Raw genomic sequence first — 13,156 nt, forward strand, 5'->3', positions numbered from 1 at the left:
AACAGTCTGCTATTCGCCGACGAAGGACTCCTCAAGAGGTCTCAGTCTGTTGTCTCAGGACACGCGACAGTATCTTATATGCCGAATATAAAAGGGTAATCCCTCTGTAATTGTCCCACTTTGGTTTGTGCTTTTTCTTGTAGATTGGGCAATGGGCATATGAGGTCATCCATCCAACCAGCTTGTATGCAATTCATCATCCTCCCAATTTTTTTACAAAAATCTGGTGGATTGATTGATGCAGCTGCTCGATTCCATGCTCTACTATTGCTACTATCTGTTACTATCCTCTAGGAATTCCTTTAAGAATGCCCTCTAGCATTTCTACTATGTTTCCTTTTGTGATTTTTAAAATGGTTTTTTCAGAAATTACTCTCGAATTCCTCAAGAAATTCTTCCTGTGGTTCCTCTAGAGATTTTTCCAAGAATTCTCCAGAAATTTCTGATAAAAACTTTCGATTTTTTTGAATTCCTCCAAAAATACCTGGTTTTTCTAGAAATTTCTGCTGAGACTCCTTCAGAAATTGCCCGTATGGTTCCTTTAGGGATTTCTCTAAGGATTTCTCTAGAAATTTGATAAGTACTCACATATATATATATATATCATAACTATATTTATTAGTGAATGGTTAGTAGTTTATGTACTCCACATTTTTGAAATCAGGTGAATTGTGAAAAGATGCAATTGAATTGCTTTTTGGAGTAGTTTTCAAGGGAATAACTTAGTGAAGCAAAAGTTGAGCACACTTAAAACAGAATGCCGAGATCGGTTGTGCGACTCTCGGTTAAAGTTCATTTGCTGAAATCTCGGCTAAACGCTTGATGTTTAATGTTTGATAATAGCGGCACCCATGGTTGCTGCTATGAATAAATTTGACTTTTTGCTGATATATCAGTCAAATTGCGATTGCCGAGCGCTCGGCTGTGCGAATCTCGGCAAAATAATGAAAATTAGCCGAGCTCAACTGAGTGTGAACGAACTTCTTCAATGTAAAATGTCATGATAAGCATTTCAGAGGAAAATTATCAATGTTTTTGTGTTTAATTACAAACGAAAGTATGGAAGGTCACCCGAAGGAATTTGTTGTAAATGTTTTTAAAAATGTTTTACGGTATTTGTAAAATTTCTTGCAGAACTTCTGAAGGAATCCTCGTATCAGTAGTCGTTTCCCGAGCAAAGGCGAATAACAAAATGATAACAAGTTCTGTTACCTGGTTATCATTCGTTTGATACCGTCGTGCGGGGCTTCTTTATACACTTTTTAATGGTTTTTCAACTTTATGACATTATAACTCCCAGAGTAGTGAATGTATTTCCACAATTTTTACACATAATAATTGTGACCCAAGTAACACACTTGTCACCGAAGAGTCACGGCGGCGCAGGTTTTTGTTGCGCAGAAGTCACTGTGACTTACTTCTAACAAATAAACACTTACTTGCTAGAAGTAAGTCACGGTGACTTTTGCGCAACATAAACCTGCGCCGCCGTGACTCTTCGGTGACAAGTGTGTTACTTGGGGAGTATGTATGTAGGATGCATACAAAATTTGAACTAAATCCATCCATAAACAAAAAAGTTGTCCATACATCAATCGGAGACATATCATATAGAACCAGAGGGGGGCTACTTTGGACATTCATAATTAAAACAAAACTGCAGTTAAAATTCCGGGTTTATTTAGAATACTACTTTGTACCAATACTGTTGTATACTATATCATACATTATTTCAATAAATATATGCGTTTTTAGGTGGTTCTGTGCTACCTTTGGTTTTATGAGCAGCGTGATATTTTAATATAGACTAAAAGGCTGTCTGGGGGCCATCATTCCATTATGTAGGTGAAACGATCATTTATATTCTGTATCCATACAAATATTCGATTGTATATGCTACGTCGATACTTCTTGCACGAATTGAGCAACCCTTTGAAATTTTTGAACTGCAGAAACAATGCTTACAGAGCAAATGTTCTGATACGTTATGTATATTTTTATGATTAATTCGATGTTTTTTCGCCTCCTGACAAGCAATAAAGAGTTTGTTTGAAAAACAATTTCAACCAAATGAAGGGGAAAATATTGCGTCATAATAGTCCCAAAGACATCAAACAGATTTGAACGATATTTCAAATTCAAAAAATCTATATTCAAAAGTGTCCAAAGTAGCCCCGTATTTCAAAAGTAGCCCCGCACGACGATAGTTGAGTTTATTATCATTTAGGTTGAATTAAGAGCCAACATAACAAAAATGATAACTCAAATTAACTTCTCGGATATCAACATGATAAGAAGTTAAGGTAACATTGAGTTCAAGTTGATAACTAATTGTGTTATATGTACAATATTTTTTTCAACATTGAATTTAGTTATCAACATGAAACAGCTGATTAATAACTGGTTTTGTTGTCAATTAGTAACCATTCAGAGCTATTTTATCGACGAAAATAGCGAAAATCAACTTTACCAACATCGTCAGCAATTGAAAAAAAGTTTCTTATAATTCACAACCCATGTTCTCAACTATTGCACCCAGCGGGTCTCGAACCCTGATCAAGTGATTGCAGATTGCAGCCGATAGCCCCTATATTTACCAACGAGACTCAGTGAGAGTGAGAGTAATTGGAAGCAACGCTTTCGTACTACAGTCGCAACGAAGGTGGAAAACGGAATCTATTTTTAGATTCGAGGTTCATGCGCAGACTCTCAGTTTGGGGAAAGCTTTGAAACATGCGTTTGTAAACTGAAAACATATTTTGTTATCACTTAGTATTTCTATGTTACCGCGATTGACCAAAATTATCGATAACTAAATTTGTTATCATCTGGTTATCATCAATTGCAAAAGATGATAACAAAAATAACAAAATGACATTACATAGTCTATTATCAAAGTGATATCACTTTGTTATCCGCCTTTGCTCGGGGAATTCTATAGGAAATGCCTTTAGAAATAAATTATATATAACACTTATCAAGAAGTTTACCTATAGGCTCCTAGTAGAAATCATTGGAGAGAAGAGTCTTATATTTTTATTAAGTGCAAACTTTACAGAATCTATGAATAGATTTTGAGATATTTCCTATCTCTATTCCAGAAAAAAATGTTGTTTTCATATTGCCGAATCAATTAATGAAAAAGTTTCTAGCAAAACATATAGTATTGGGTTTCTCATTAATGTTTAGATTACTGTGATAGTTTGAGAATCCACTGAATCATAATTTCCCAGCGACATTTCACACTTATCAAACTTATTTTGTTTTCACGTTGTGCATCCGATGTCCCTGTCGTGAACTCAACCGAGCTTGTTTATGCCAGCCGCTGCGAAGTCGTATGCTAAATTCGACTGTGATGATAATGAATTTCGACCGAGTCTAAATGAGTGCAGTCACAATATACATTCAAAAAAAATATGTTTGAAGATTTTGTTTTATATAGTTGTATAGCATTTTATGACAGAATTCCCATGAAGTTTTTTACCAAATGTTACAGGACGGTCACTATGTTTTTCCTTTTTCAAATGAAGAACTAGTCTTAAGATTGAAAATTAAACAAAAGAGAAATATACTCACCTTTCTCCAAGAATTTCATCAAAATCAAACATAAACTTTTTTGGCTTCATCGACTACTCCACTGTAGTTTCTTTGAGAAAAATATCACTTACAGTTGAGGCGGTTAGAAGCAAAGGGGTGTAAGCAGGGTGTCTACTCAATTATGAAAATGAAATTCCCTGATATTTCCAGGATTTTTCCAGGTTTTTGAAAATAATTCCAGGTTTAACAAATCGACTAAACTAAACATGTTTTCAGATTTCTAGAAATTCGTGAAAACGCAACTTTTTGGGAAATTTCTAGTTCCAACTATAATGACATTTAAGGAGAACATTCCACCAGCATTTAGGACAGAAGCATGAGATGATGGAATTTCTGATGGAATTCTAATACAATCTTTGCGATACTTTAGGAGAATTTTCTGCATAATTTGTTTAAAATTTTGTTCATGAATTTATGAAGGAATTTTGCAAAGAAAACAACAAGAAGTTACACTATATTTTTGTATAAGGTAAGCTTGGCAGTTCCAGCAAAAAATCTTTCGAGTGGTTCCTGTGCAAACTTTCCTAAATATTGTCGGACATTTTAAAAATTGCAGCTAACGCTTTTAAACAAATCCTGAAAGAAACACTTCACGGATATCTTTAGTTATTGCGCACGTTATTGGTTTCGCAAAAGAATCGCTCAAGTATGTATTTTTCAGGAATTTCGCTAGATTCTTCTCTCTAGCGATTCCTTCTTTTATAGAAATTGCTAGCAACAATGATAGATATGTTTATTGGACTTAAGTCAGAAAATCCTTTACAGTTTCAAAAGAATTGACTTCAAATGATACTGCCAGTTACACTTGAAAATTTAAAAAAATATTCACATAAATGCAACTAGAGGAATTTCTTAATTCCTTCAGAATATTTTATTTCTTTTCTCCAAAACAAATTTGAACGATTACTTTACTTCAAAACATTGTTTTACCAAAAGTATACGAACACACATTGTTACAGATGGGCTACATTCAAAATTAATAGAAAAAAAATGTAATTCAATAGTTTTGGTTGTTAATAGTTTCACTCTCTAAACAAGTAATTGACAATTGGAATATACTAATGAGTTGGTACCGCCAGTCGGGGTGACATTGGGCCTGGGGGGTAACTTTGGGCCAAAAATCAAGAAAGATGTTTCGCTCAAAATACTAACATTAATGTAATGATTATCAAAAAGCTGATACCATATGGTAAATATAACTTGCGTTGATCATCCGCTGTAGAAAAATGTCACATTTTGTTAATTTTCCATTAAGAAAACGTGATGTGAATATCATGGTTAAGCGTACTGTACAAAATCGTTGTTTTAAAATGCCCATTACAAAACAGCTGAACATCGGATATGTAATGAACTGCTGTTTTCTAGATATATTGAGTAGTTGTTTTGAGAAGTAATATTAGTTTTCTTGGTTTTGTATGCTATTTTGCATGAAAAACTTATTGATTCGAGCTGTAGTGCAAATAACTCATTTTGGGGGTGACTTTGGGCTATATAAAAGCGATGCAGTCAGTACGAGAACCCTACAAATGTGAATTAAAACAACTGCGAGTATTTACATTATTTTATGTATAAAACGGCGTTTGTTTTAGAAATATATGTAAGATTCATGTAAAATTAAAAATGCACGCATATCAGTTTATAGGTAGATGACGAGGAAATATTTCTTTTGTCTTTTGAGAATGCTAGTTGGAGTTATATCCAGGGGATAGCGGATGTATTGTCATGGATCAATGATCGTTTACAATGAATGTGGTCAAACTTTCACGTTTGTTTGTCTGTAATGTTATTTTAAAGTGACTAGGCACTGATAGGTTGTGCGCAAGCAGCTATATATTTACTAGTTTTGATTTGCAAGCGATATTTTCTCACATTGAACTATTTGGATTGAATTTTAGCGTTTGGCCCAATGTCACCCCCTGGAAGGGGTGAAATTGGGCCAATTTTAATTACTCCATATTATTGTCAAAATTAAAGTTGAAGCATTTATACTTTAAACAATCCTAAAGAATATATGAATGAACGTGTCTACCGAATTCAACATTGATTTAGAGTTAAAATATTGTTGTAACGACATACAAAGGGATGGACTATGCAGTTTTGGCCCAATGACACCCCCACTGACGGTAATCATGTTCCAAAACTATTGCATTATGTCCATCGAATATAGTTTCTCTCGAGTTCGTTAAAATATGTGGAGTTCAGAAGCAACTAAGGGAAAGAGAGAGTTTAACATTCTTTCAAACATTTTTAAGAATCATTTATGAGTTGTTCTAAAAACGTTTCAGAAATGGTTAGAAAAATATTTAAACATTCTTCCACAAGTCATCTAGTTAACATTATCAATAGTTAGTTAACAATTAACATCGAACCCGCCAGAAGTTCTAATTGTTCAATAATATTCTGCAGGAGTTTCAGGAACTACGCTCAAAATTATTATTATTATTATTAATATTTATTAAAGACACTTTACCACTTATGTGGCATTCGTGTCTGGAACGCTCAAAATGTATCTTTAAGTTCCTTCAGGTATTTTCCAACAGCTACAGGCGATTGCGAATTTGTTAGGCAAACCTTAATAAAATGTGCAAGACAGTTAGCTCATTCACATGGAAATAAAGAAAAATAGCTTAATCAACTTAAGTCACTAAGCCAATATTTAATGCTGCAATAGATTGAAATATTTGAGAATTCAAAATTCTAACAATAAAAGCATGTCGACTCAGTTTTCCGAAATAGGTAAAACATAAAATAGGAGAGTGCTGTGAAAAAAGTACTGATAAATAATATTTATGCAATTCAATATCATAATTTCTATTTTATATTACTCATTTCGGTATCATAATGGCCCATTTTTCCGCACTGATTCATTATGCAACTGAAATGAGTTGCATAATGAAAAATAGTTGCATAATGTTCATTATGCAACTCATTTGAGTTGCATTATGAACATTATGCAACCCAAATTAGTTGTATAATGAAAAAAATCATTGCATAAAATTTTGTATGGAACTCGTTGCAAAACTCGATTTTTTCAGCACTCTTCGTTTTTATCCAACTCGGCAAGCCTCGTTGGATAAATGTACGACTCGTGCTGAAAAAATCAACTTTTTGTAACTCGTTACATAAATAACTATTAACGTGCGAGTAGTTAATAGCGGCGCAGCCGAAATTTTTATTCGCTTTGAGGCATTTCTAACATTTCTAAAATTTGTATTAAAATCATAAACACAGAAATTCCCTGATGATCACCAGAATTCCCTGAGAATTCCAGGATTTTTCCAGGTCGAGTAAAATTCCTTGATAATTCCAGGTTTTCCAGGTTTTTCCAGGTAGTAGACACCCTGGTAAGTGACAAAAACACACTTTAGAGTAAATGAGGTTTAAAGTTTTTGACCAATTTTTCTTCCCATACAAAATGTATGGAGTTTTAAAATCAACCCAATTTTCTCTGATTTATTGTAATTTTTCCAACAATCGTAGAAACAATCTTAAAAAAGTTCCTGAAAGCTTGAAATCTGAAGAATTTTATGATATGCTCAGCTCAAAATCGATAAAATTGTCACTTACACCCCTTTGATTCTGGGCCCCTCAGTTAGTTAAAAATATCGTTTCAATGTTCTAATGGAATCCATAACGAAAAAGCACTGTCCGGCAAACATTCTTTACAAAATTCGTCACAAAAATCACCAACTTTTTTTACATCACCGGAAACATTTCAGTTATATCTACCGTAGAAGATTTATTCGATCCTTCAATAATTTTTCCGAAATGCTTCAAAGAATTACTAGCGAAACTCTAGGAGACTTCTAATTAAACTGCTATGAGAATATTTGAATAATTTTAAAGAATTGCCATATAAGATTTGTAGAAATAAAACATTTCTGAGAATAATCTATGACGTAGATGCTATAGAAACTGAAAAAAATCGGGGGTACTTTTATCAGGAATACTGAATACAATTCTGGTGGATTCTCTCGGTGAACTCAAGCGGTTTTGTTCGTAATATTCGCTGGAATTATCCTTAAGGAAATCATCCGAAACTCGTAACAGAGCACTCAATTTTTGCAAAAATAGTGGAGGAAATTTGTGGCGAAATTTCTAGAAAACACTTGACGGTTTTTCAAGGAGATTTTGATTTAAGCACGATTTAAAAGCAAAAAGTGTAGCAGATGCATATCACTCAACAGAGCAAGCATAATTAATAAAACTAAGGCAACATATCGACATTTGTGTGTCTAAACCACAAACACGAAATCAACATTTTGTTTACATATTATGTGTTGCATTGTATAACCTTATCCCTACCAACAACCATGCGTCTCCATCAACGTACATACATACATACGAACGTACTCATGAACATTTTCTACGGAACAACAGCCTTCGGCAACCAACATCGCACTTGGAAACGGTCATCAGAAAGCAAAGCAAACAGTGTGGTTCAATCTCAACACTCTCTAGTGCAACATAGTTAGATAGTTCATTATAAGCTCATTGCAACGTTAGTCACTCTTCAATCATTCATTCTCCTGAAACAACATCGATCCCCCATGCTTACACTTCCTACTCAAGTCAACACGATACATCATAAAAGCTTATAGTCTACATACACCAGTGTCAGCGTGCTCCCAGGCAGCAGTTCTTGGCAAAAGCTTCCATCGCATCGCATCGTCCCATTCCGAGTAGGTTCTGCTAGCCCTAGGTATATCGACCAAGCTGTTTCGATTACACACGCGTTCAGTCTTCAGTCACTCCATCAGCTTTCACTCTGCCATCATCATCGGCTTCATTATCGTCATCAGCATCATTACTCCCCAATATAGTGCGTCGCCTTCATTGTCGTCGTCGTCGCCGTCGCTGCGAGCGAGCGAGCCAATATACACAATCTGGCTTGGCAGCGAAAAAAGGCGACTCACCTCTGTTATTATTATTAAAGCTGATTTTCTGCCGTTATGAACTAAGGCAGGCTCTCTCCTACAAGTTGTAGTACACATAAGTAGGAGGTGTACTGTACTGCTTGCTTCCATGATATTGTAGCAAACGAAAACCAAGCGGCACCGCAGCACGTTTCGCTGTTCGCACGCTCAAGCAAGATCCTGTCGAGCAGACATGTTCCCTGTCGCTGTCAGTGTAGTGTATGTATTTATGTTCTGACCATGTTGTGCATGACAATGTCATCGTTCTTCATATCTACCTCAACACCTTTCCGCTACCACCAGCACGTGCTTTACCTCCATTTTCCTGCTCTTCGCGCTTGGATTCTGTCGTAGAATATTGCCTTCTTTGTAACTGTGTACTCATTAAAAGCCGTGTCAAGATACTTTGAACGTGTGTTCGATCAGTCAGTAGTATCCGATTAGAGGAGATAAGGAAAACCAGCAAGTTTCCGGTGGAATTAACATTGCCAAACAATTTAGTAAGGTGTTCCAAAATAAATGAAATGTCGAAGAGTTAAGTATAACAAATATAACCAATCCTATATACACTCCCGTTCAAAAGTTTGGGGTCACCCCCTCAAAAACATGTCATTTTTTTAGGCCCATATCTCCGCCAATTTGCGTCCGATTTCAAAACCCTAGGTTTCATTCAAAAGATAATAAGTCAAAGAAACTTTGAACATGATTTAAAAGAAACTTTTTCAAAAAAAATTGTATGTAAACTTAATCCAAAGTTGCCAAATTTTCTAAAAAATGAATATAAACTTACGGCAGTGTCGCTGGAAGTTGGGTCGACCAAATTTTAAGATGAGAGCGGTAATATGACCCATTTTCTATTAGCTTTCAACTGCTTTTTACAGAACTTAGCTAAAAAATCTAGAAAAAAAGTTATTAAGTAAATTAATCCTTGATGTCATCGACCAAAAGTTTGGGGTCACCCCTCAAAATGCTATATCGGTCAAAAGTTTGGGGTCACTATCGTAAAACATGGAAAAGTGATTTGTTGATATCTTTGATATCTCCCTGTGAAAAAAATTTCATTAAATTCTGAAAACCTTCATAACAATTTGTACGATAATAAAAAAAAATCCCCTTATTTAAAAATGTATCCTACAATTTTTGACGAAATGGTTACTTCAGCAATTTCTCAAGGGGTTACATAGCGTGCGGGTATCAAAAAATCGAACTTTTTTGTTGCATAATTTGGAGGTATACTAGCTAGGCTATATACAGGGTGTAGACAAAATGATCGGTACAGGCAAAATTTTCCCTTCTAAAATAATATTCAAATAGCTGTAACTTTTCTAAAAGTGCATCCAATATTCTCAATTTTTTACTGTAAGTGGATCAACTAGTTGTGTATCAGTGGACAAAATTTGGAAAAAAATCGGACTATTCTGCACGAAGTTATAAAGATTATACAAAAAGGTATATTTATCCGATAGCCAACTTTGAGCTGTTATATCTCCGGATTCAATGAACCGAAGGCAATGAAATTTTGACCATTTATGACTTATATAATGAGCTTTGAAAATCTTTTAACTTCACTTAAAATTCTTAACACGGAAGAAAATTATAACGATTAAATAAAACACCAAACTTCAACATAGTTTCAAAATTCAAGATGCTAATTACACTGTACACTACACATGTACACTAGTTTACAGCATTTTTGAACTCGGTAAGCTGATGATCATTTTTGGTGTAGAATCATGCCCTGAACTCGAAAACGCGAAAGAAAAAAAATACAGTAGAGCGGAAATTTTTTCGACTTTCCATACAAGGTTGATGATTTGAAATCGATTTTTGTTCTATTTTTAAGCAAAGTCGCTCACTTCAAACATCTCATTCTCCGAAATCAATGCTCCGATTGAGCTGAAATTTTTACTGTAACTCGCCTACATATGATATGTCAAATAAACGTCGAGAGAGAATTTTTAAGTTGGTTTTTTCTTATTGAAAAGAATACATTTCTTCAAAAAAATTGGGAATTTTGCTAAAATTTAAGGAGATCGTCCCTAAAACTCGCCAATATCTTGAATTTCATCAATCTGACGCAAAACCTGTATTCGGATGATCGAATGGTATTGTATTCAGCTTTTAATTTATGGAAAAAGATATAAAATTGGTTGAACAAAACGCAATATATTTGAATTTTAGCAAATTATATATTTTGGAAAGCTGCAAAACTCGATATTGAGCTAAAACTCAAAAACTGTTCCACTGTAAAATTTTTGAAGGTCGGTTTCGAAATCAGCAATAAATTGTGCTTCAAAAATTTTGGTCGTTGACAGAAGTTCACGACTTTCGTTTTATTTTGTAAACTTGTGTTATAGTTAATTTATATTCCCTCTAATTGTTTTAAATATAAATATGTTTTGAAAGAAAGTAACAACATAGCCGGCAATTCATTGAAAAAGTAAAAGGATGCATATTAAAAATAGACCAATTTACAAAAAAAAATCATAAAATAAATGAAATTGCTATAACTTTTTCTCTTGTTAATAATTTCAAGTTGAGTCAAACGTTTTTAGAGCTCATTATGTAAGTCGTAAATGGTCAAAATTTCATTGCATTCGGTTCATTGAATCCGGAGAAATAACAGCTCAAAGTTGGCTATCGCATAAATATACCTGTTTCTAGAATCTTTATAACTTCGTGCAGTATAGCTCGATCTTTCCCAAATTTTGTTCACTGATACACAACTAGTTGATCCACTTACAGTAAAAATTTGGCAATATTTGATGCCCTTTTCAAAAAGTTACAGCTATTTGTATATTTTTTAAGAGGAAAAATTTTGCCTGTCCCGAACATTTTGTCTGTCCCCTATACATTCCAAATTTCGATTGGATAACTACAACCAAAATAACAGCCCATTCTAGCGCGCACCCTCCATTAGGACAAGGCAAAGCGGTGATCACCATTTCTTAAAAACTAGTTGACCGATTTGCAAACTTTAATTGTTTGTGTTTCAAATCTTGAGATATTGAACGGTTCATTTTTCTTAATAAATGAATAGTTTACTTAAGATCACATTGTTCGAATTTAACACCAAAATCAATTACTTTTCGTTTAATATAAACTTGAACGTAAAAAAAAATCTTAAATTTTCGATGAAAGCTTGAAAGACACAACAGCCAGGAGACTAAGGAATTTCGAGAAAATTAAACTTAAAGATTTAAATGTATGAAGCTTCGGAATGAAACTTTAAAGTAACGTAGATATAAATAATATCGTAATTGTTCTGAAAAGCTTGAAATCTAAAAGTTTGACATAGGTATTCCAACCAAAACCATTAAAAATTGTCTACACCCCTTTGCAATTAAACCCTTTAATATACATTTTATAAAACGCTTCGATTGCGAAAGTTGAGTAACCGGTTCATGTGGGGTAGTCATTTTTATCAACTCATTTTTTTGCTTTTTTATATTTTTTTTTAACAAATAATGAAGCCATACTTCCAAAATAGGTTTTCATCCATATGCAAAAGAAAGATCAAGGTATGTTCTGATATTTGTTTCCTGGTGGAAAACCTTTTTCAGTTTTACGGAAACAATTTTTGAACGGAATTTAAAAAAAAATTGTTTCTCGAAAACTGATGAATATTTTCCACAAAAAAAAGGAATTTATAGAAAACTTAAGGGAGAAATTTGTAAAAAAAAATAAACGAAGAAATTCTGAAAGGCCTTCGGTATCAGTTTTTATAAAGTTCTGCAGATTCAATAAATAAAGAGTTTGATACGTCGGTTTGACATGTCGTAAACATTGGTTCAGATTCATCAATTGTGTGGTCCCTACTGTATAAGTCATTCCATAGAAAATCGATATAGTGGATCACTGATTGTCGTTGTACTTAATGAGTAATGTATGTAAATCGAAAACAATTAAATCCGTTTGTTTGTTATTTCATCATTAGGGTGGCCAAATGTGACATAAAGCGAACATAAAGATACAATTTTCAAAAAATTTCAACTTTTACCCAGTTGGCCTTTTTTTTGTTCAAAATATATTGAATTGTTGTTTCCAGGAACAATGCGATGAAAGGGACCAAATTGTGTTTAAGTGCAATTTATAATTTTTAAAAACTAAATATTTTCAAAAATTCAAAAGTTAAACCAGTCGACCGTTTTTTTTATTTTTATTTTTTGTTTTTTTTTTGTTCGTTTTCAGAAAAATAATACGTTGAAAGGACAAAATTGTGCTTAGGTGCGATAACAATATGTAATTATTTAGGTTTTAACGTTTTCGGAACCCAGCTTTAATATTTTTACCAGAAAATTCTGAAAACTTTACATAACATATAAAAAAATTAGAGGTGTATGTTTTTTTTTTAGTTTTGAGATATGATTATTTAAAGATTAATAGTTATTTATGTGACGAGTTGCAAAAAGTTGGTTTTTTCAGCACGAGTCGTACATTTATCCAACGAGGCTTGCCGAGTTGGATAAATACGAAGAGTGCTGAAAAAAGGGAGTTTTGCAACGAGTTCCATACAAAATTTTATGCAATGATTTTTTCATAATGTAATGCGGCTTCTAAATAAGTCCGGTTACGGGTCTCTTTCTACCCACTGTGATGCAATGGAAACTTCAAATTTGACGATCGCAAAGAAATCTGAATAA

The 13,156-nt window shown here is 33.7% G+C and overlaps 1 protein-coding gene across 7 annotated transcripts in view; it reads left to right on the forward strand.

Moving 5' to 3' along the window:
- Positions 1-13,156, forward strand: part of LOC109425809 (solute carrier family 12 member 4) — an 836,994-nt gene that overhangs the window by 765,841 nt on the left and 57,997 nt on the right. The window lies entirely within an intron of this gene.

Source organism: Aedes albopictus, chromosome 3, assembly GCF_035046485.1.
Source record: "Aedes albopictus strain Foshan chromosome 3, AalbF5, whole genome shotgun sequence".
Lineage (NCBI taxonomy): Eukaryota > Metazoa > Arthropoda > Insecta > Diptera > Culicidae > Aedes > Aedes albopictus.